Below are 25,697 nucleotides of genomic sequence, written 5' to 3' on the forward strand. Positions count from 1 at the left end.
CTTTTCTTACTTAAGCAATAATGGAATTCTGCATACTTAATGCATTCTGTGAAACCTCCCATGTGGATCTGTGTTTTTGTGGGTATACGATGAAAAGATAGCCTGGAACATATTATGAATTTATCAGAAACCCGGAGGGGTAATATGAAAACAAAAGGGTGGAATCCAAGGCAGGTGCAAGTGCAATGAACACTGGTTTGCTTTTGAGATCATTACTTGTTCTTTATTTAAAACTACAGAACTTGGAAAGGAGACAAACAAAATCAGGAGATGTACTAAGGAAAGCTGAAAATAGTCTTTACTTCAGTTTGCTTTTTAATCATCAGCAAGAAGGTGGAGAGGGAAATGAGATCTTCTCCTTATTTTGCCTTCATTTGTAATGATCTTTTCTTAAAATCAAACCCAATATTTCTCCAGAACATACCGTAGCCATTATAAAACCATGAACAACTACAAATATTTCCATAAAGCAAATTAGCACTGAACAGGACTACTGACAATAAGCACTCAGCTGAGAGAGAATAAACACTTTTAGACCATCATTCAACTTTGTTTGAGCTGTGATTCTGGCTGTGATCAGAAGGGCAAACACTGCATTTCTAGCAGAGCAGGATGACGTAGGAGACACTGGCTATCAGTAAATCAGCTCCGAATCCATCCCCATCTTAGTGTCTAAAGACAATAAACCCATTGCATAGGATAAACCTGCTTACTGCCCGATCACCAAAAAACCATTTCACTCAAAGTTTGTCCTGTCTGCTTCTGGCCATGCCTGCCCTTTCTCAGGCACACTGAAGAGGTGTTCAGTACACTAATAAATAGGAGGCATACCGATTTCAAATTCCCTTGCTTGTCAGGAGTACTTACATGTCAGAACAGCCTGAACAATAACATACGGACAGACACAAAGCAAGACCATCAACAGGACCATTTGCTGTCACTATAGCATTGTGCATATGGACAGGCTTTCTAGGTAAGATCCAAATCCAGTTTGTATCATTACAAACTAATTTGTATCATTGTTTTCTGCCACACCTAGACCATGGCAATGAACTCTACAGTTAAATTACACTAAATTATTCCTCCCCTATTTGTTTTGAACCTGACATATGAGACTACTATATAATAATGTCTATTTCTTGTACTGTGAGAGTGCTCTGGTAGTATTTTCAATGACATTAGTCTTTGTCAGCAATCATTGTACCATACTTCCTTCAGTCACCTCTTTTCTAGGCTGAGGGGTCCTAGTCTACCTAATTACTCTTCACATGGAAGCTACTCCTTATTTTTCATCAACCATGTTGTCATTCCCCCTATCTTTAGCATTTCTTCTACATCCTCATTGAGGAGTCCAGGGATGCACATGGGCAAAAGGAGAGTTCCTCTTTGCTTCTCCACCTTTTTCTTACTAATTCCTAATATTTGATTTACTCTTCCTATTACTACTGAATATGGAGCTGACTTTTCATACCCTTATAACTCCATAATCTTTTTCTTCTTTTCAACACTTTGTTCATATCCCTCCACTATGAATGTAGAATGGAGGCTGTTTCCTCACATGCAACTCTTTGCATTTGTCAGTGTTAAATTTCCTTTCTGGCTTTATTACATTAGTACTCAGTGTCAAGAGAGCTTCTCTCACCCCAAGGTGAAATTTTGTTTTTACTTTAGCTCCATCGGCAAACTTTGCCATATCGCTACTCAAGCTCTGTTCATTAGCTCTTTAACTCACCCTTACATCTGAAGACGAAGGTGCAATCTCTGTTTCAGCCGTAAACCCTCAAAATATAACTATATCCTGAGGGGAAGGAAAACTGAAGATGAAGAGCCTAAGAACCATCAAGGATAAGAGTGAAAGAATTTAATATATCAAGGCTAGGAAAGGAAGGAGTCAGCCAAAGCATTTGGGAAAGAGTAACACCTGGTCACTGACAGTAACTAGGAACTAACAAGCTGCTAAATACAACAACATTTTAACTTCAGAATTCATTGTATAAAAAGACCAAATGATTTATAAATGGAGCAACTGATCCTCAGAGGAATTCTCAATATCAAATGGTGACAACTTCTTTTAAGTTTACAATTCCCTTAAAATTCTTCTCTTACAACACTGATTTTGTCACTATTGAAAATGTAGCACTGAAGTTTAATTGCTTTTCTTATGCAAACAGCTTTTGAAATAGAGGCAGAGACATAAAACTTAAATGCTTTCTTATAAAAGTGTTGAAATGTATTTTAAATTTGCCTTCTGATACTACATTAATGTAAGCGTTATGAAGAAAAAAACAGACTGTTGCTTTGGAAACCAACACAGACTTATCACTGGGTGTTCAATTAAATACCTATTAATGCTTATACATATGGTATTAATTCTGCATTAATTCTGTCAAAAGTGATATCATACTCCAAACGTCCAAATTATGACATCACTAAAACAACTTTGCTCTTCATGGGTTGGGAGCATGACTGTGCCAGAGTTGACTAGAATTTATTCATGCAGCCGATTCTGACAAGTTAGGTTTAATTAGTTCATGCCCTCATAATGAACAAGAGGCTGTGTTTTTGAAGATTTGCCAGAATAGTTTCTATTCTCTTCAACTTAAGTGCCAAATGCGTGCACTTCTTTATACTATTTATACCTTTGCCTATAATTACTGTTCCCTAAGGTGTGATTGTCCTATTTCATAAGAGTTTGTGCAGCTGCCAACATGAAGATGTAAATAAATTGTAATACCGTTGCTATGAGGTGTAAAAATCCCACAGCTCATATCCAGACCCTTGTATAATAAACTCAAGTAAACATTCCATTTCCTGTAAGCGATTGTGGTTTGTGACTAGATTTAAAAAAGCAGTGCAGTAAGTCATCACTTTTTTAATGATTTGCTGAAAACAAAGCCATGTAAGCATGAAGCAAAAACCAGCTATGTACAAACATTTATTTTTATGAAGGAGAAATATCTGCATGCAAAGTTGCATGGCTTGCTGTTATTTCATAGTGTTTGGAAGCTGGCCTCACTTCCACTTACTGAGGAAAATCTTGAGATGCAGCTGATATGCCAAAAGCAGAGGCCAAAGACTTCTACATAAAGGTGGTTTGAAGGTCACCTCTGTACTGTTTTGAACTTACTGCAACCTTTGCAGAGATGCTCTCAACTCCCTATATTTTTTAAGATGTTGTAGCTTTGTGTATTATGAGTTGAACTCCACGGCCAGAGATGAACACAGCAAAGATTCATTCAGATCTATCCTTCCAAAACAGTGAAAGGGTGGAGAGCAGGAGGCCTTTCTTTCAGTACCAGTCACACCTATCGTATATAGAGGATCCCTTCATAGGCCAGGCAACCTGTTGTCTCCCTTGCCTTTATGAGGAAAACACCCATGCTTTACTGAAGAATACAATTTGTTAGTTTTTCATCAACTGATGGTGGTTGAACAATCATTTTACTACTCTTTTCTTGTCATGGGAGATGTTCTGCTGCCTGCCCTCTCAACCAAGTTGCACCTACAGCATAGACATATCATTTGGAATGAGAATGATTTAAATCAAAGGCAGGCACATTTCAGTAGGAGGCTCTAGTTCAATCCTGGTGACAGGCACACTGTGAAGTTTAACTGTAAAAACATACCAGTGCTCACATCTTTTCAATAGAGAGGTTTTGCATATGTTAACAGAACAGATAAATGAAGTGTTGGGTGCCAGTGGGAATAAGATGAGCACACGAGTCATGTATGTCTGACTTCATGAGTTAAGCTGACCATGGAACAGCAATAAAATCTTCAGGCCACTTTATGTCAGCAGGTATTTTACATCATGACACAAATAAGCTGGTTTACACATGCTGCAGGATTTTTAAGCTCTTTGCTGGAGTCACTTTTCTCAGTGCCTATAAAGCCATATTGCCTAAAAACTGCAAATTCGCATGCCCCGTCTTCAACTGGAAAATGAAAAGTTAAAACTAATACTTTTAATTGGGGAGTTGGTGCTTTCACGAGGCTGGGACAGTAGATCAGGAGCCGAGACATGGCATTTAATCGCAGCTTGGCACTAACTTTGTGCAGGACTACAGTTAACTCATTTCACCAACTCATCCTCCTTTCTCCTCTTTCCACCTTTTGAACATAAAGTGCCAGTGGTGAGAGCTGTCTGTGACCGTGCATTTCTGCAACAGCTTTTCACTGGGGCCTCAGTTGCAGTTGCAGCAGTAGGCAGCAGCCCAATAGAAAATATTTTAAAACATTAACCATCACCTACATAGCTTTGACTTTTAAACTCTGGTATTTTATATTCTACCAAACCTAGCAGAAGGAAAAAAGTCCATATCCTGTTGGAAAAGGGGGAATCCCACCTCTACCGTGGTATAATCTATTTCTGGTCCTAACAAACTGTGCGTTATTGAAATTTAAACCAGTCATTAGTCCAGGACTGAACATTACACAGCCTGGGAATCAGTCCAATGTAATTTGGGGGTGGGAGGGTGGCTCAGAATTCCATGTTTGTGAGGAAAGCAAGAAATTTTTTCCTGGCAGGTTTGTTTAAAAAAAATGGCAGCTGTTTTTAATTGCTGGGAGGGTCAGATTGTTAAAAACTGTCCCTGTGGAAATGGATTAGTGCATGGGAGGACGTCAAGGTGCAAGATAAATGGAATTTAGTCTCTAGTCTGACGGTTTATTATCTGGATAGGAGCTCTACGTACTGCATGTATGTACGCACAAAACACCCGACGTTATGGATTGGTGTAAAGACATTATTGTTGACATGACTTTGGAGTGACAGCATTATTCATGAAAAGCAAAGCTGTAAATGAGTTATGCAAGTTACACAAACTGAGTGTGAGTAAGCCCTTTCTATCAACACCACAGACTGCATGTTTCCTTTAGGACATTATATTTTTCAGGAAAATTATTCTAGAAATGCATAAGTAATTTAAAATGACCATGTGTTTTCTCTCTGGTTTTTGTTCCTCTCTCTGTAAAGTCAGATTGTCTCTCAAAGTTTATAATGAATCTGTATCCTTCAGAAGGGAGAATGAAATAAGACTCATTCTTGTAGATTAGATATCTCAAAAATCAGTGTATAAAATATAGGGCTTGATGTTTGTTCACACTGGAACATTGTTATATCCTTCCAGCAGACATTCTTCAATTAATGTTCTTTTCATTACCAGAACTATTTAACAAGGCCTTGGTGTAAGTCACATCCAAGTCACATCAAGGCCTTGGTGTAAGTCACATCCAAGCCTTATATGCTTGGATGTTACGATATATACAACAATATATATGTTACGATATATACAACTTAGATCCCAGTATCAGTTCTGTTGAAATAGGTCAGGCTACTGCAGTTCAGAAGTCTGACTGAGGGGCAGGACTGTATTTGTTTAGAAACAGGAACAGTATTTGTATAATGTAACCGAGGCTCTGGAGTAAAATAACATGAGAAAATACTGTGACGCCACTCAGTTTTTGTTTCAGCTTACGCATAAGGAGCATCAGGTATAATTAGAGGAGGTGTCTCTGTCAGACACAGATAGTCCTGTTTAAATGGTGAATGCTGTCAGGAGGTTAACAAATGTGACCAGTGTAATGTCTGGGTTTGGAGCCAAAACCAGAGCCTGCAGGTAAGATCCTGCTGCATTCAAGTCAATGCTAAATCACTCACCGACTTAGCTGGGGTGAGGGGAAACGGCAGGTCTTCAGCCTGATGCTGTTAGACCCGTTCTTCATCCACCACCAGTCAGCAGCTCCTGCCTCTTTGCCACTTTCTGTTCCACTTCTTCTCTGTGTCCATGCCATGCCAGCCCTTAGCCAGGGGCTTCTTCATTTCCCCAGCAGCCTCTCATGAGGGGTTTGTTTCAGCATCAAGGAAACCAAAAGATTTAGGAAAAAATTAGGAAAGCAACTTTCTTTTATCCTTTTTCCTACTGATTATTCTAATGAATTATTCTACTTACAGTCACCCGTAACTCTCTGAGTGACTCACATACTTTTTAAACATTTGCTGCTGCTCCATATTTCAGCTTAGAAACACAGTTCATATGAAGTTACGCTTTCCTACTAACAGTTCGGCTACCCCTTTTTTCTGTCTGAGTTCTTGGAAGGCCTTGTGAACTGGTGCTTTCCAGTTTATCAGTTTATTGTATTGACAGTGAATTCCTTTGATTAATTTTTTTTTACAGATACCTCAGCCTCATTGAAAAGAATTCTAATACAAACATTGTTTTAAATTTTTCTCTAATATCTATATTATCCATAACTTCTCAAGGATGAAAAAATGAATCATCCAATTTTCTCACACAGTTCTCAACTGAGACACATAGAAATATATTGTTAGTATTTTTGGTTGTATTTATGATGACTCCTTCATTTTACCTCCATAATTCTCATATTCCATAATATCTGCTCCTTTCCTTGTATTGGACTAGATTAACATTTTCTGAAGGCTACCGTTTTGTCTTAAATAACATCTTGAACCTTGCAATCTAACTGTACTAGCTTTTAATTGGCTTTCTATTTTCTTTTTTGTTAAGGTGCATTCATTCCTCTGTGACTCCTGGGATGCCTAAGAAGCCTCCATGCTGAGTGTAAGGATTTTAATTTCCTCACTTTTGACTTTAGGGTTTTTAACTAACTTTCCCCTTGAAAAAAATTTCATTATCAAAAGTTTAGTGTCACAGTCCCACATTTGATTCAAGCACTCCCTTGAGAACATTGAACTTAATTATGCTGTGGTCACTATTAATTAGTGGCTCAGCGATAGTTACTTCTTGAACCAACACTTGTATATTACATAGGACAGAGTAACTTTCCCTCATGTGTGCTGTAGAACCGACTGCTATAAAAAATATAGTCTGAGAGGTCAAGAAGTTCTTTCTCTAAATCGCCCATTGGAAAGGATGAATTTCTATGCAGATAGTTGAAATGCCCCATTACGACCATTTATTAGTCTTGGTTGCCCTATTTGTGCCTGCTGACACTTCACACTTCAAAATTAATAGTACGTTTTTGCACGATAGGATATTCTGTCATAGGTTATTAAAACTGTAGCATGTGCTTTCATACTGAATTGAGTTCCAATATCAAAAGTCTCTGCAGGGCAAAAGGTTTGAAAATGTTGGGAAAAAATGTAATGTTGGTGTGAAATTCTCAAAAAGCATTGCTCAATACTATTTTAATGATTTGATGGTTAGTAACTTACGAGCTAACACTAGTATTCTTATAAACAGGAATATTTTCCTGCATCTATTCTATTCATTCTCCCTGTGTTGACTTCTGTATTCACTGAATTCCTCTGCATTTTTATGATATAGTGTTATTTCTTCATCATTATGACATTGTGATCCCTACAGTTGACAGACATCCTAGTACTCTGTAAGTACTTGTCGTACTAATATGAAAAGAAACGTCATTCACAGATGTTCAAAATGCAGACATCTTATACTAACCTTTCCAGGTAGTCTTTTTAATTTCATTTCATATTTGTTGAAAATATGTCTACTTTTTCTAACTTTTATCTCACATTAATGTGTTAGCAAGCAAAAAAAAACCTATTAGTTTTTTACTGTACACCTGGGAACATAATGGTAATTACATTTTTAATTGCTTTCCTGGACTTAAAGAGATTAAGTTGTGTAGAATTATTTCTGTACGGAAGTATTTCTGTATTGAAGTACTGTTCTGAAGCATCTGATTTCAGTGGGATTAGACACTTGCATAACTGAGAGTTTGGCCCTGGTCCCACTAGAGAGCACCCAGATGCTAACAAACAGCAAAGATACCATTTTCAAAAGAGATGGCTGAAAGGTCAAACGCTTAGAGGAGCTAGACTTCAACCAGACATGTCCAATGTGCTGATATGCCGTCATTTGTAATTTACAGAGCTCCATCAGTTCTGGCAGACAGTGACTTTCCTGTAGAATTCAGGTCTGTGACTTCACATGGCCCAGCAGATGTGTTAAATCAGGGTGTTTTATCCCTCAGATATAATTAACATATTCTACAGCCTGGCAGAATCTGTTTAAACAGAAGAAATGAGGCAATGTGAAGGCAATGGCTCCAATGATGTCAGGAGAACCAGGCTGACTTATATGCTTATATATAATGGTCTATAATGTTCTGTGTAGTCCATTTTTCTGCTTTCTCTAAAATTCTCCACATATGACAAGTCATATATGTTAAATAACTAGCCTAAAGCCTTATAGTGAGATTAAAATGAAGGAATTTGTCTCTTTACAGCTACTGTTAGGTACCTAGTCAGTGAGAAAATACAGCGCTGCATTCTAGATTCTGATAACACATGCCTTGTTTTGGGAATGTTTATATCCAAAAGGCTCATTCAGCCCAGGATATAGATAGCTATGATTTATACTTCAGACTGTGAAATTCCTCCCTAGAAGAAAATATACACACACTCCAAAAAGAAAAAGAAAACAAAAAGGAAAAAAAAAAAAGCAGAGGTTTGGATATTAACTTTTGATTTTTATAAGATAGCTGCTGAAGACAGAAAAGGGAAATAAGCCCAGTGATGGTGGAAATTCCAATGTCTCAGGTGAAAAAATGCTAATACAGCTTTTGGATAAGGTTTCAAGTTTTGCCAAGGCGGAAATGGAAAATTAAGAGGTTCTTGGAAAACAAAGAGGTTTTGACTGAAGATCAAGACACTGAATCAAGAGAGCCTGAAATTCTACAAAGGCTATTGCCAGCTTGCGTCAGTGAGAACAAGTGGAAACAAACCAAATAAATTTATCAAGTTACATTGGCAGCTTAACCTAAAAGAGAAAGAAAAATGTGTTTGTTCTTAAATTTTGTAATTACAGTGCCTCAGCAACTTTTCTTCCTCACTGTGGCCTTGATTCTCAGTTCCCCTAAAGTATTTTTATTCTCTTTTTATTTTCTTTCCCATGGTTTTTGCATTATCCAAAGGATCCAAAAGTCTCTTTGTTTTAATTTATGTAACAAAGGGGTTAATATTACTGATGTTTTCTCTGCTGGGATGCCAAACAGGGTCACCAGATGTGATTCATAAGTTGTTCTTGCATGCTGCTTAGCAAAAGCACAGCTGTGGTTACACACTGGGGGTGGAGGGAAAGGGGAAGAGATCCTGACCCCGTTGGAGTCAACGGGAGTTTTACTATTTACTTCCACGAGGCCAGAATTTCACCCCAAGTATCTACGTGGGCCTTGTTGTTTGTTTTCCTTTGTTCAAAAGGATCCTTACTGTCACCATTGCTAGATTTCATAGAGATTAGATGTGAATCAATAATGTATTTAATTATTATTATAACCACCAATGTACAATATTGGATGACAAGTAAAACACGACTAAAAGCTTTAACTCATGATGAAACCTTATTTTGTTAGAGAAAATGGGGTTTTCATCCTTTTTTTCCTCAAAGTATTTACTTTCCCGAAAGAATATTGGCATCTAAATGTCAGCATTTGGAGAGAAATATTTTATTCTAGTTTAAGTCTGCACACACCCCCAAGCACCCTGTTTTCTGCTTCACAATTTTACAATGTCTTGAAAAAATAATCTAACTTTTTGATAGGCAGAGGCAAAGATTTACTTGCCTCTAGCACTATCTGCAGAACCTTCACTGAACTTGGTTCTCAGTATCATGTGTGTTTCCGAAATGTGAAAAACTGCAAATTTGACATAATCGCAGATTTAACAGAATCTTCTTTTTTTCTCAGTGCATTCCATCTAAGCACATTCTTATTAGCTCAACAAGCAAAAACTGAATTTAGCTAGAACTATGGCTAAAGTAGCTTCAGAAAATGTTATTATAACTACATGGGTATAAGACGAACATAATTTCAGATGAGAAAATCAGAGCTAAGTTTATGTTAAGAAGGATCTTACATTTTGCTCAGAAAGGGATCTTTCTCACAACACTTTCCACCACTTTCCACTTGTGTGAAAACTGATCTATGATGATCATTTTCCGTGGCCTTAACTCCTTTTACTCTTCTGTCTACAAAAGGTAAGGCTTTGATACGAGATCATCTAATTCCTCCCCATGGAAATGGGTGCTCCATGAGCTCTGTAAGTATTGGACAGGCACACACATGAGACTGGAAACGTAATTGCATAGGGACATACTCAGTTTGGCTTTCTTCTTGTACTTGAATTCAGCTATGAGATGGTTGACTGTAAAGCAGCTGGACATGTTTATCTCCTTTACAGAGCTTGTATAAACTACAGTGACATTTCTTTTGCTTCTGCTGTCATGGCTTTGACAGGATCAAATAAGATTCATTGACAACAAGGACAATTATGTCTCAACAATCAAAATTTCCTATTAAAAAATGGCAGTGGTTACAGTCTGGTGGGAAAAATAGAGTCTGTCTTGGAATACTTTCATAAAACAAATGTTAGTACATGTCAATATCTTTCATATATTTACTAATTTACTCACTGTACATGCAACCATCAGTACAATGTTTTCACCTCAGAACTTGGGATAGTCTTTCTTTCAAACATACACACAAACGCCATCGACCCTCATTAGGTAAATACTGAAGTAAGGACAGACATATTCTGTTTCTCGACTGTATCCCAGGTAACTGCAATGACCTGAAGGCAGTTGCTGGTTGGCTCGTCAAAGAGTGTGAGAATTGTAATATTTGCTTCCAAGGTTTGATTTGCAAACAGCGTTGAAGAAATATGCACATTTTTATAGGTATTATGTCTACACTAGTATATTAAACATGCATGTAGCTGTTCTGAATCCATACTACTAAACTTTCTAGACTTTGAAAAAGAAGTGACAAAATGCAAACTCCCTGCTAGTCCTGGACCTTTGCTAAATTCCAGGTTGAACCCAGGAACTGCTTGGTAAAGTGCTTGCTGACCAGGGCCAAAACCATCCAGGGACTGTTCTAGTAATTTAGCAGTGTAGATGTCCGAGTTCCAGTATCCAGGAAGTTCCTTGGCTCTGTTTAATTTCATAATAGGGGTATAACTGGCATTTGCTTATGTACACACACCTTTTCTGTGACATAATAGTGTATCAATTTCAATATTTCAATAATACTCTGCAGCATACTGAACACCGAACCCAATCCAAACAGCCCTTCTCCCCAAACTACATAAAAATTACTTCATGATGACCCAAAATCAAGCCACTCCTTAACCAGACAGGACATTTTCAATGTTCTAAAGTTCAGTGAATAAAATAATCTTTGGCTCTTATATAGGACCATTCATCCAAGCATTTCAAGGAACTTTGGAGGCACTAAATAAGGAAAAAGTTTCCTTTGGGAGCAGCTGGAAGACTGTGAAAAGAAAGCAGTTCAAATCATTATAAAAGTTATTAACAACAAGAACAAAACCTGCTTCCAGCAGAACTGTTAGGCTCTGATGTGCTCTATTCTTGTTACTACAATACTTTTGTTTGGAAATACAGTTTGCACTTCCTTCCTTATAATAGGCATTTTGTCACCATACAGGCAAAAGCAATACCTTAGTTGTTACTTTGCACTCTGAAAATGTATTGTACAATTAGGAGGGGACAGTGTAAAAGACTTTGAGGCACTGTCCATCAGTCTAGTATCTGAGCTCAGTGTGGAGACTTGGAGTGCAGAAGGAGGAAATACTTCACCGTCCGCTCGTCTGGGGTAGATGAATCTGTTACAGTGCCCAGAGGAGGGATTTTGAATGGTATTTATATATGTTCTGATGGAAGATTTTATTGCTAGAACATTTTATTCTAGCTCTGGACACTGTCAGCCTCCAGTTTAGTTTGATCTTCTGTGGCAGGAAGGACCACACTAAGATCCTGTCTGGGAAGGCTGAGTTTCCAGTGCCTGGTCATTGGCATCAGGGACCGCCTAGATGCGTCATCTCTGCAGGAGTTATTGCCTGGAGTTGGGTGGAGGAGCAGGTAATCTCTGAGGACGGGAGGGAAGGCGGCAAGTAAGCAGCAGCAGCGCATTGCATCGACCCACGAAGACTTTCAACTTCGCTCGCAGTGAGGTCATGCCAGCGGATAAGTAGAAGGAGCCTCAGCCCAGACAGCAGAAGCCAGATTTTATTTTCCGTTGAAGCTTTTACCTCACAAATCCATAGCAAGTCATCTCCTCATCAGGAGTTTTTCCGAGGAGAGGACCAGAGGGCTGGTTCTCAGTTTAACGAATGCATGTGTCTGGACAACTCCAGGCACGTTTTTTCCTGTTTGAGTGGCTTATTTTCCTTTTTTCTCCTCCTGCTGTTCTATAGCAATGTCACTGTTATAATCTGTGTGTGTGCACATGCACATATTATGTATAAAACCTCTCTTTTGTAGGTAGTGTCTCTCTCTTCAGCAGTTACCCGAAGCCAGAAGCACGCAGGCACTGGAGGCAGCATATATATTCTGGCCTGATGGTCAGACAGAAAGCTTAAACAAATTCCAAACATGTAATCACATATCACCTACCTAAAATTCTCCCAGTTATTTCATTTCAGGGAATTATGTTTTACTGGCTTCCAAGGTAGCATTTTCTCTTTCCATCCTGAATGGCTGCAAATGCTGTTTAACACTATTCAAAAGACAGCTGGTTTCTAGCTTTCAAAGGGCAGAATTCAATAAGGTGAAGCAAGTTCTACCAGTGCAGCTTATAACCAATTCAAAAATTTTACTAGTTTGGACATTTTCTTAAAAAAAAAAAATCTATAAAAGGCTCTTTATAATTAACAGTATATTATTAATGACAAATTAAAAAGGAAAGACATAACAAAAATGTAGTCTATGATTCCAAATTTCATTCATCTTTCACCAAAAAGTATATTCCCTGTTCTGATCCTCCTTTTGTCCTGTTTTTCTCAGCTATTATTGCTTCAAATGTATGACATTGTTAATAAGTGTTAAAGATTATGGAGTGATTTCCATTTTGATCTTCTGGTTTTACTTGTTTGTACAATTCTAGAAGCTATTTATTACAGCATGAATTTCCCAGGCTTCCTTTGTGCCTGAATTTTACAATAATTTTAACAGCAACTGTCCAGCCATTTTTTGTAAGATAAGAACAAAGTAGATGAACATTACAATGAATATTGCAACACACAAAGTAGAGCACCACCAGCAACTCATTAGGTATCAAGTTTCACATAGCAAAGAACTAAACAGTGGAAGTTTTGAACACAGGGCACTGTGAAGGCCAAAGATTAAAAAGGAGATAAAGGTCTAAGACAATCTCCCAGAGGATCCGTTCCTTAGGTAATCACCAGCTGACAGGATCTAGACTGGATCAATTCGTATTCAGGTCTCCTCTTATAGATTTGCTAGCGGCTACTGTCAGCATCAGTATACTTTTGATTCAAAGGATTCTTTGGGGACTGAAGTGTTAAATTTGGCATGAAAATAGCCATCATTTGGTAACATGCTTATATAAGATAACCTCCATGGCTAAAAATAGATGCTCTTGAGAGAGTAATTATGAAATATGATGACTAAGGGCAGGGTAATGGAAGACATAAATTCTAGAAGTAGACTTCAAATGTTGTAAGTGAAGGATAAGGTTTAACAGGGTAAAGTTTTATAGCAATGAACAAGCCTTTAAATGACCTAAATACTTATGAATTGTTTAAAGTAGCTGTGGCCAAGCATGAGGGTCCATTTTTAGGCTCTGAAACATCTCTGCCAGTCATTTTGTATGACATTTCCTAATCTGTAATCTCACTTGCTGAGTCCAACAGGTATGTGCTCAGTACTGTGGTTTTTCCATTATACACTTCAGGAAGCACTGTCTATATCAATCCAGATGGCTCACAAACTAACCTGGGCACACTCAGATTAAAAAGAGAATACTGAGTGAGGCCTATCAAGGTGATTAATTATTGTTAGGTGGTGTGAAAACCCACACCCCTCCCCTAGGATGACCAAGGATTCCCCTTTGATTCCCTGTGACCATGTACGGGGTTTGCCCCATAGGACTCCCCCATGGTGGCTTAGACAGGTGTACTCTGCACTGGGTCAAAAACTGGCTGGACGGCCGGGCCCAGAGAGTTGTGGTGAATGGAGTTCAATCCAGTTGGCGGCCGGTCACAAGCGGTGTTCCCCAGGGCTCAGTTTTGGGGCCAGTCTTGTTTAATATCTTTATCAATGATCTGGATGAGGGGATCGAGTGCTCCCTCAGTAAGTTTGCAGACGACACCAAGTTGGGCGGGAGCGTTGATCTGCTCGAGGGTAGGAAGGCTCTGCAGAGGGACCTGGACAGGCTGGATCGATGGGCCCAGGCCAACTGTATGAGGTTCAACAAGGCCAAGTGCCGGGTCCTCACTTCAGCCACAACAACCCCATGCAGCGGTACAGGCTTGGGGAAGAGTGGCTGGAAAGCTGCCTGTTGGAAAAGGACCTGGGGGTGCTGGTCGACAGCCGGCTGAACATGAGCCGGCAGCGTACCCAGGTGGCCAAGAAGGCCAATGGCATCCTGGCCTGTATCAGAAATAGTGTGGCCAGCAGGAGTAGGGAAGTGATCGTGCCCCTGTACTTGGCCCTGGTGAGGCCGCACCTTGAATACTGTGTTGAGTTTTGGGCCCCTCACTACAAGAAGGACGTTGAGGTGCTGGAGCGTGTCCAGAGAAGGGCAACGAGGCTGGTGAGGGGTCTGGAGAACAAGTCTTCTGAGGAGCAGCTGAGGGAACTGGGGTTGTTTAGCCTGGAGAAAAGGAGGCTGAGGGGAGACCTCATCGCTCTCTACAACTCCCTGAAAGGAGGTTGTAGCGAGGTGGGTGTCAGTCTCTTCTCCCAAGTAACTAGCGATAGGACGAGACGAAATGGCCTCAAGTTGCGCCAGGGGAGGTTTAGATTGGACGTGAGGAAAAATGTCTTTACTGAAAGAGTGGTGAAACATTGGACCAGGCTGCCCAGGGAAGTGGTTGAGTCCCCATCCCTGGAGGTATTTAAAAGACGAGTAGATGAGGCACTTAGGGACATGGTTTAGTGGGCACAGTGGTGTTGGGTTGACGGTTGGACTCGATGATCTTAGAGGTCTTTTCCAACCTCAATGATTCTATGATTCTATGATTCTATAAGATACTAATGTGCCCTGGGTGAGACAGGTGTGCTCATGGACAGCATTTTGAGGGGGCTACCATCAGAGGTGCTGTGATAGGAGAGGACAGATGTATGTACTGCTGTGCCTCATTTTCCACCCTATCCCACCAGTTTATTCAACCTGAGTGGCCTCACCAAAGGGTTTCCAAATCTAGTCTGTGACTGCCACTCTCTGAAATTGACCTCTGCTTACTTAAGGAATATTGTCATCTTTACAGATCTTCTTATTGGGAAAGATGCAGAAAGGACAGCAAGTTTCCATAAAATATCCAGGTCAGCTCAGATGACTGTACTGACTGAGGAAAAACTAGGACTTAAATTAGAAAATAAAAAGAAAAATACCTGCCAACAGCTGGCAAGAGAAAACACGCACCTTTCATGTGATACTTTATTGTTTGTGGTGTTGGAAGCGGCATACTCATTCTGGTTCGGTGCTCAGGCAGAAGGTTAGGTGTGATAAATCAATTCCAAATGGGTGATCACACAGCACATACCCAAAATAGTCCCAGTTATCACTGTCAGCTATTACTTTCTGTTACTTTGGGGAGGGGGAGAATAGCCTTAGACTTCATTATTCTTTCTTTATTTCATTTGTTTAGTAGTCACTTGCTTTATTTTCTCATCTTGTGGAAACTTTAGTTCTTATTAGACCTATCAGTCATAAAAGTGATATGAAAGTGGATCAACATATAACTGCTTGAGTTATGCAAAAAAGAGCAGTGGAGAGTAGGAGTAAAAAAATATTAATTTTCATTCACTCAAAGTTACACATTCAATCCATAAACTCTGTCACATGCAATACGCATAGGAACTGGTCATAGTATAGATACGCAGTTTAGACCTGAATGGAAAAAGTTTATTGACTTCAGAAACCTTCAAAGAATTAAAAAATGTTCCCGTTCTATCTTAAAAATATTACCTAAAAATGTGATTATCATTAATTTTTTTTCTATGACCTGTCCAATAATATAACAATATCATTTAACTTCAGGCAGGTATATGAACGTAAGTATTCTTGAATGTAAAAGTCTTGCATTCAAGTCACTACTTTTAGCTAGTTTTTGGTGGGTTGCTCTCAGTGGCTTTTGCTGGAGGTATTTCCACTTAAAAGAAAACTAAATAACCCCTGCATCGTGGAACTGAACCTTGCTTTGTACCTTCCTATGCGTATACAAGTTGGTTATTTTTCTACAGCTGGTGAGTCTGTCTGAGCTTGACACAAACATAATCAAAACTGAAAACATTTCAAAGTTTGTTTGTTTTCCCTCTTTTTTCTTTTTTTTCTTAGAGAGAAAAATTTATTTAATGAGTATTTTTTAAATAGTCCCAGCAATTCTAACTAACATGGCTCTCAAAATGAACGGATATATTTTAGTGGAGCTGAACCACAGTCACTGATGGAAAAGGCAATGTCAATAAATTAACTGGTCTTGCAAATAATGCAATTGTTAAAGGAAATAATCTTCCAAGAATGCTGGGTAAGATGGAAAAAATACCAATAACTAAGAAATAGTAGGTAGGAGGAGGAGGGAATGGTGACCTACATGAAACTGAGGAAACATTTGCTATATGTATGAAATAAGGTGAGAAAAAAAGTAGGGAGTTTTCCTACTTACGTCTTAAGTGAATGCAATAGTATAGTTTTGGAAAGCTGAGGCTGAGAACTTCATTTTCACTTCAGATATAGAGGAGAGTTACTTTGGAGTGTTATTATTCCCAAATCTCTCAGGAGGACTGTGGCAGACATGACTGGGCCCACAATCTTGAATGCCATTATTTGAATCTGTCTTTTCTGTGTCACACTAGTTTGAGCGTATATAGTATATTACCTTTAATTAATTGAGTGTTTATGTGTTAAAAAGTTATTCACTTGTGCACAGAGCGATTTGCCGGGATTTATGATGGGAACATTTTATAACAGCAGCATGTGTTTCCCTACAATTTGTATAGGTTCATTCATTATAATTTTTCCTGATGTTTTGCCTACCATATTATTAACTTCCCCAAAGCAATGAAATAGCAGCTTGTCTTCTCACAGCAGAGAAACGAGAGGAATAATTATGAATGTGGAAATCCCAGTGAAAACATGCTTCTATTGAAAGGGCCTAGTGGTCCAAATAGAAGCCTGCTGGATTTATGAAGTCTATAAAAAAAGCAAACATACAGAAAAACAGATGCTTTTTTTCTTCCAAAAATCTTAGAAGTCCTACACTTAGGAAAAAAAGGGGGGAGGGAGGAGGAGGAGAGAATGTTACATTTATGCCACTATTAACAAAAATTTATATTTTACTATAGGTTATGGAGTCTGAATAAATCATCAAAGTTTCAAGTCCTTGCCATGCATAACTATTTAATCATCTGGAAGTGTTCTTCCCAAAATGTAAGAGTTTGTGAGCATAGTGTTTGATTTGTTACTCCTTCAGTAGCAAAATCACCTTTGCTTCAAAGGGATAGCTCTTTAGGACTCTTTGCATGTAAGAATTTACAATAATGGGAAAATGAATAGCATTCACCAACAGTGGTAGGGGATTTTTTTTTCCAGGCTGTCAGTGAGGAGGTATGGGGAAAGCCTGTGAAATCAATTCCAGAAAGTGTTGTGGATCACTGGTTATTTTACAAAGACCCAAAGCTGACAGGACCACCACAGTCATTTCTGTTTATTGTTCAAGAGGGTGCTTTTTTGGACCATCCCTAGCAAAACTAACCTCATTTAAGAAAGAAGAAAAGGGTGGTCGGGGGGACCAAAAAGGAAGCTGTAGGCAGCGTAAGCAATGAGACTGCTCCAAGCCCAGCTCTACGATAGCCTTCCCCACCACTGCCCCGGCCCTACCCCTCTCTTAGGCACTTTGTATTATTACATGTGCACTCTTCATTGTTATTTCTCACAACAACCCGGTCTGCTTCTGCACTCTGTCGTCCGGGTGGCCACTCATAAAAAATGTGATTTACATTCTTGTTTCACTCTTGCCACCTTTTCACTTCCTGTTGCTTCTGCAGCCCATGCTTTGCTTGCCTTTCATGTTCTTTTAATTTGAAAACTCAATTTATGTACATTTTATGTTTATTATTATTACATGTTTATGCATGCAGCAGAGAAAAAAATAGACCACTGTCATCAGAATGATCCTAGATTTCTTTTAAAATGAATGTATATATAATAAATTCTTCCAAATAATTTGAAAAAAAATCTTAATTTCCTTGAGGTGGCAAAGTAATTCCAAAATACAAGTAAAGAATTTTATCTCAGTTGCTTCTCATCACATCCCAAAATTTTTTACACCTAAAAATGATTACATCAAAACCAGTATTACATTTAGGCTACAATAGCATCCATTACAATGGGTTGAAACTCATTTCAATGTCATTGAAAAGCTGAACAAAACAGTACAACTAAGTTAAAGACTGGAGGGGCCACATGGTGACAGTGGCTTTCATAGATGAAGTTATGGAGTTTGAAAGCATGTGCTCACCTTTTGCCAGGATCAAACCTCAAACAGCCGAACTCAAATCCTTTGAAAGAGTTAAGACAATTTACCCCTACTGAGGAGCTGTCCCTGTGAATATAAATCCATGCTACAGCAGAATAAAAGGGTCATTTTGTGCTAATTCAGTTCCATTCAGCAGCAAAGGCTGAGCAGAAAGATCTGTCATCAAGTAGAAGTCCTCTGACTGGCTGTACGTTTTTTGCTGTAAATCTTACAGATTCTCATGAAAGGAGGCCCATCCTGAGTTCTCACTGGAGACTAGAAGTAGGCCTTAGCTTTTGTAGAAACAGCCAGCAGCTATGGCTGTTTGTGCTTTATTCCCCTGTCTGCCTTAAATTCAGATCATGTTTTCTCTGTTAAGAGTAAGGGACGAAAAGTGATTAACTGGAAGAACATATGAACAAGTTCAAGTATGCACCCAAGATTTGGCTGCTCCCCGGAAATGTATCTAAATTTATCTGATTTTTTTCCAGAGGCAAAGAATGATACATCATGCCCGCAATCTTCCAACAGGTAGAGCGATCCTCTTCTGTTCCCCATTCCCCAGAGGCAGTCTCTTCTCTTACCTTAGCATTTCACTTTAAGGGCTAAAGAGGTCCAACACCATCAGTCTTCCAGGCACACACCTTTTAACTGCACTGTGCTTTTTGTCTAAGCTCAGTACCAGCAGAATGGGTGCACGGTCCCTTCAGCCCCAGGTGTCTGACAAGATTTAGAAAGGTGCTGATGCCAGATCTGTTCCTCACGTACCATACAAATGTTTCAGTATTCTCACCTCACCATTACTTCTCTGCAAGATGGTGAAAAAGTATACGCCTATTTCAGTACACAACACTGACTAACTTTACCATAGAAGCCATGCCATGAGCTCAGGGCTGGCAGCAAACAACTTCTGGATTCTCACCCCAGTTCTGCCACTGATGTACAGAATGGCACTGGAGTAGTAAGTTAAACCCCCTCTCCCTCATTTTCCCCAGCTGTAAGATAGAGTTCCTTATTTCTCACAACTGTTTTGAGAATTAGTTACTTCTGTGGGAGGGAAGGGGAGAATTATATAGGTGGTAACAGTTATTCCTAGAAATAGGAAGAAATGGAAAAAAGTGCTACAAATCCAGGAATAGCAAACTTAAAATATTTTTTAGTATATCAATAACAACAGTAGCATTTGCGTGATTTAAAAAACATATAGGCAATTAAAAGACATTTTTTACTCTGGTCTCATGCTTACTTTGTAAAATAGTGACTAACATAAATTACTAAAATGAAGTAATTAAATTCACTCCCATGCAGCATGGCTAATACAATGACTATGTTTATTTGCATTCTATCAAATGATTTGGTGGACATTAGCTTCTACTTTATCTGAGATGCAGAGAGACTATAAAGAAATAGAGGTGAAAAAAAGAATCGGCATTCTAACAGTCTGTCTGTGGAAACTAAGGCAAAGGAAGACAAAGAGATTTAAATGTGCCCAAACAGAGTACATGACAGAGTTTTAAATCAAGCTCAGGTTTCCCTACCTCCTGCCCAACCTTCTTAGCTCCAGAACAACCTTGGTACAAAATGTTAATACTGCTAAACTACTAAGTTTAAGCTTTAGCTAGTATATTTGTGTTATGTTACACTTCTGCAAAAGAGTGAGTGTCATTTAAAGGACTTTCTGCAAGTCAAGGTACAGAAAGTACATACACTTACATCCATAAGCCAGGGAACAAGGGCTCTCACTCATGGTTAATGGCTTTAGTCATTGGGCTGCAAGGCAAAGAAAAGTGAAGTCTTCACAAGGATACTAAAAGATTTATAAAATCATGTAGGAAAGAAAGGAAAAACATTCAGAATCTCTCCATGGAGAAAAAGAAAAAAAAAAAGAAAAATAAGCAGAAGCAGCAAGTTCAGTGGTTATCAGGACTAAAATGAACTTTTTCTCCTCTGCTTTGAAAAACCTTCAAATACAACAAATATTCCTCAGACTGAAACCTCTTTGATTTTAAATGTTTCCCAGTGTCTTTTTTAAGTGTTTTGTTTTAAATGATGAAGTCTTAATAAATAGTGGACACATAATAAGCTTCTGTGGGATTTGGACTTTATCCCACAAGTGAGAGGAAGACCTCATAACTCAAAGAGTGATGAAGCCGCAAGAGAGTTATGAAGGTTTTTCCGCACTAGTGGGATTAATTCCATATTCCACAGATGCCCATTATATAGAGGTTCTCTGTTTATACTGCAAGGAGGTAAAAAGCTTTTTTTTTTTATTAGATTAAAATGTCAGGGTTGAATATAAATGTCTTAGTCAGAAGAGTAAAGAACAGCTGCTTTGTGGTGTCACAAAACATCCTGAAAACAGTGGCTGAGTTAGTGGAGAGACGTGCGTTGGAAGTATTTTGTGTAGCAAGTAAGCATCACTACTGATCACTTGCTCCCTGTAACAATATTCTCACTTTCTGTAATAGGGAAAGAAACCCTTAACTTTAGAATAGGATTTGTGAATTGGTTTTCTTCATCACTTCCAACGTTCAAGAGATACAACGGGCCCTATCTCTACTGCTCTCAGACTTTGCTGCTTCATGATGTTGAAGTAGGTCTCCCCAACACACCAAAGCCACTAACAAAGAAAAAGGTGAACTTATAGCAAAATAAGCTGTCCCAATTAGAAATAAAAAGAACCTCCAACCCAACCTTCTGCAACCCAAGATGACCACTGAAACTCAGTTAGCCATGTCCCAGCAACAAGGAGTGTATTTCCATATGAACTAGGGATACATTTGCTCAGCAAAACCCCCAAAAGCTGCCTGCTCTTATGTTAGACTACTGCTTTGCTGTTATATGCCATTATTTATATCTGGCAATTCTCCTCTCTGTCCCCACACCTCTCAAGACTGGATGTAACCCTCAGCGTAAGACAAAAACAAGCTCACATATTTAAGTATTCTGTCTTCATGGAGATATCTGCCTTTTTAATGAAACACTTTTTATCTTCAGAACAGGAAGGGTCCAAAATACAAATTGTAAAAATAGATTTGGGCTTTGATCTTAAGACCATAAACTTTCCTTAAAAGAATGAATTATTTGCAACACTAAGTTGCAAATTAAAATCCAAATTGTACACTATTATTGAAGAATCCTCTGTATTTATCATGATATTAAGCAGGACGCTTTGGTTTATGTAGGGCATAAGCATTCAAAGTATTTTCTGGCCGTATATAAATTTACAGATGTACACTGCGATGTGTAAATCCTGCAGCAACGGATCTCTGAGTTTCATTCAGCATGGAGCAAGCTGCCTGCAAACACTGTATCATTCTGCCCAGCTTTTAAATACCTGGGAAAATCTTTCCTCATTTCTTAAACCCAGTTGCTGCTTATGGGTTTGACTGAAACTTGTAGCTTGAAATATCCAAATAAGTGGGCCATGCCTGAATTTCAAAACCAAGCAGCTATTTCAGGATGAAGTCTTGCCATAACCACAGAGCACAGACCTGCAATGAAGACCGGAGTATCAAAATGCTGCCATCTGGCACGGGGCAGCAGAAATCCAGATCATCCTGCGGGTTTGTGTTGATAGTGCTGGGCAGCTGCGAGAACACACCCTTCTTTAATACTCCGTCTGATGGTCCTTTCAGAGGAGCAAGGACCTCCGCCTGCTGAGGTGTCCAAGCTGTGGTCCAGTTCCTGTCACTCCATAGAGAACTGGTGAGCCACATGAGGCTGGCTCCTTCCCTGCTGTGAAAAAAAAAAACAGAAGAGCTGAAAGGGAGTAAATAAAATCAAGAGAATAAGCTGATGGTAGAATTAGGGCTTTTCAAAAGGGGCTTTTCAAAAGGGGAACATGCTTCTGTGTGGGTAAAATTGCACCCATTTTGCTCACATTGTGCAAAAACACAGTTCCTGCCATGGCCACAACTGTGTAAGAGGTGGTGTTCACAACAGCATCTCCTCTGCACTGGCTGTGACTCATAAGATGGCCTTTGTGAACTGTACTATCTCATTAAGAACAGATTGGAAACCTCCATGCTATGCTGAGACCTGCAACGTCCTTGCCAAGAGAACAAGAAACCTGAAAAATATCTGGCCCTTCCTGTGATGCCAAGTGAGGTGGCAGCTCAGTCTAGATCTGCCTTAACCACAAGTCTGTAAATCTGAGGTTCTGCTCTGGGTAGGATGCAAGGAAAAGATCCCTTTAAAGGTCTTTTTACCCTCTGCTTCTGATGGATCAGTATTTTGAGGTCAAGTATTTTTAAATACTTATTTTTAGTGCTTTAGCATATCTGCTTGCCTACTTAAAATAGCTTAGGAAGTATTTTGGGCACAAAAACACAAACACTCACATCTTTAATGAAGCTCTGGAGTTACCTCCCCATCAATCACAGCAGTGTGGAGAGGTGCTACAAGCAGAGTTTAGCAGTAGGTTTCTTACAGTGTCCTGATACTCTTCATGTCAGAAAGAAGAAAGGAAAAATTAGCAGAAATTGAAGGTGAGACAAAGAAAGGAAGAGAACTGTTATGATGGTTCATGGACTATCACATTAGGAAATTCCTTCTATTTCTCTGTACACATTTTATCTCTACTCTTAAGCCTAAGTTTTACTGTTCTGTCTCAAGAAAGCTAACACTGAGGTTAGTCTGAGAGAGCATCCCCAACAGATACAGCAGAGGTCCAGTGAGATAGAAAAAACAGATTAGGAACCAAATCGGAAATTAGAAATTGGATTGTGTTCTATTGATTGTATTTTATAAATCGCATTCTACACTCTGGACCCAGTCTCTTCTGGCATATATTTTTTACATGATGGTAATTCCACAGACTTCTTTATGGAGTTGTTCCATATTTATACTAACTCTGTGGAAGTCTCCTCTAATATTTCTGCATGTTATCCTACTGGGAGGAGACAGGGAGTGCAAAGTTAGGTGCAAAGAGATCCACCGCAATGAAATCATCCCTTCCCAATATGGAAAGATTTCTACACCTAACTCATGCTGATCCCATCCATTTTATCCCACACAGAATCACACTACTTGCTGTATGCCTTGGGAGTAGCTGGAAGTCAGGATCTGGATGGCTGGTTCATCAGGCTAGCCATGCCGGGCGCAAGGACTTGGGAGGAATGAACAGTGATCAGCAGCAGCCTGCGGCATGTCCCAGAGGGAGAAGGAACAAAGATTGAGAAGGCATGCTACCTTTTCTTAAACGATTCGGGAAGTATCTCCTGCTTTCCAACAAGATGATTCAGAGCCGTAATTCAGAGAGGGTGCAATGTGGTTCTTTTGCCGTCTAAAACACTCCTGTCAGTGCTGGGAAGAAAAACATTGTAACCCTTTTCTAAAATCTCCTTCACTTGAATGGCACTTTGCCACCACAGGGAAGCAGGGAGGAGGTTGCAGGAAGATGACATCCTGTAGGCTGCAGTATCCTCCCCTTGATCGATGTATGTGCTCCACTGGGGGTATGACTTCAGTTCTTTCCTTGAAACATGAATCAAATGAGGCCACAAGCAAATATATTTCCCTGTCAAACATTTCACTTCCTGGAGACAGTTAAGAGCTAATGTGACATACTGTGTATGGTTTATTTTTGCTTTTGTACAGCGAATTGCTGTACTGTTTTCCAGGCCCTTAAACTTGGTTCGCATTTGCTGAAAGAAGCATTGCAGGCACATTCACTGTGAGTCCAGTAGGATTTCTAGCACACTGGCTGATCCTAAGCTTTCAGATGAGGAACTGAAAGATCAGTAAACCAAATTCAGGCCAGAGGTGCATGTGTTCCTCTTTGCTTAAGACCTTGAAAGAGCAGACCATGAAGTTTCTTTCATGTCAGCATACTTGCTGCATCATCCAGTCTGCCTTTTAACAAAACTTACAGCTGATGCAATTGGCTGGCTTGTGCATACAGAAAATGGAGACCCAGAGAACACACTTGTTCTGCCTTTTCGTTGTTCCCTGGCCAAAAAACATTCAAAACCTGTGCAAGTGCAGGCCTCAGAATAAGTCCTTCCTTATTGTCTTAACTGTGTAGGTGAGAAAACTGAGGCACCAAGCAGTATGTCTGGCTCACAATGACAATGGTAATAAATGGCAGTGCCAGGAGTAGACCATGCTTTACAGACAACTGATGGGACATAACTGTTCATTCACTGAAGTAAATGAAATCCAAATTTCATTGAATTAATTTTATCCTAAGTCTCCCTGTGGTATAGAAGGGGAGAAACAGATGCTGTAGAACCACTAGTGATTTTCCTGCTTTTTGGGACAGCTCAGACATCATCACCCACCTGGTAACAGTTTAAAGCAACTTTTCTTCTACCAGCAGACTTTAACCATCCGTAGAACCAACACAGCAGAGCAGCCTGACCAAATAACCACAACAAAGTTGTTGAGTGACTGCTGGACACTCTGTCAGGGTTACCTGAATGTTGCAATGAACAAAAGCAGGTCCTCAGTCCATAAGAAGGAAGCAGGGCTTGTCAGCAGTTGCAGGCAATTAGCCCTGGAAAACATCCCCCCAAGACTGCATCTGACTGCCGTTCTGCTCCTGCAGGGTTGAAGAACGTGAGATCTGGGCATCACTACATACCTTTGGGGAACACCTCTGATACCCTGTTAGTAATAAGATAATGCTTTGCATTCCTGCAACACTGCTCATTTTACAAGCCTTGACTAGTTAAGCATCATTAGGCTGCAGTACTTCAAGTGTTTCAGAAGCCAGGAAAAGCTGGCAGGTAAGCCCTCTCCTCATTGCCTCACCCGCACTCATACAAGCAGCACTTCATGAAAAAGAGGCCCCAGAAATGGGTAATTCAGGTAATTCAGGTAGTCTCTAAATGTTGTATGAAGCAGCCTCCTGTCTGAAGAAGGCTGGGATCATTGTAGGGCATACTGCTAGCACGACAGCTTTAGAGAAGCACTGAGATGTTCGTATTAAGGTGACATTAATTATTCTCTTTTTTTAATAGGTGCCACCTCCTCTTTTGAGTTCAGTGGTACTAGCATATACCAAAATTAGCAGAATACACAATTTTGCAGCATAGAGGCACTACAGCACTACAATAGAGGACACAATATAGAGTTCAGGGGTAAAGTAAAAATTGAGTATTCCACTTTTCTGTGACATCCATGCATTGACAATGAAGACCAATATAAAACGGTCTAAGAATCATTTGGTCTGGCCTTAGTTCTTGAGCAG

This window comes from Aptenodytes patagonicus, chromosome 4 (genome assembly GCF_965638725.1).
Source record: "Aptenodytes patagonicus chromosome 4, bAptPat1.pri.cur, whole genome shotgun sequence".
Lineage (NCBI taxonomy): Eukaryota > Metazoa > Chordata > Aves > Sphenisciformes > Spheniscidae > Aptenodytes > Aptenodytes patagonicus.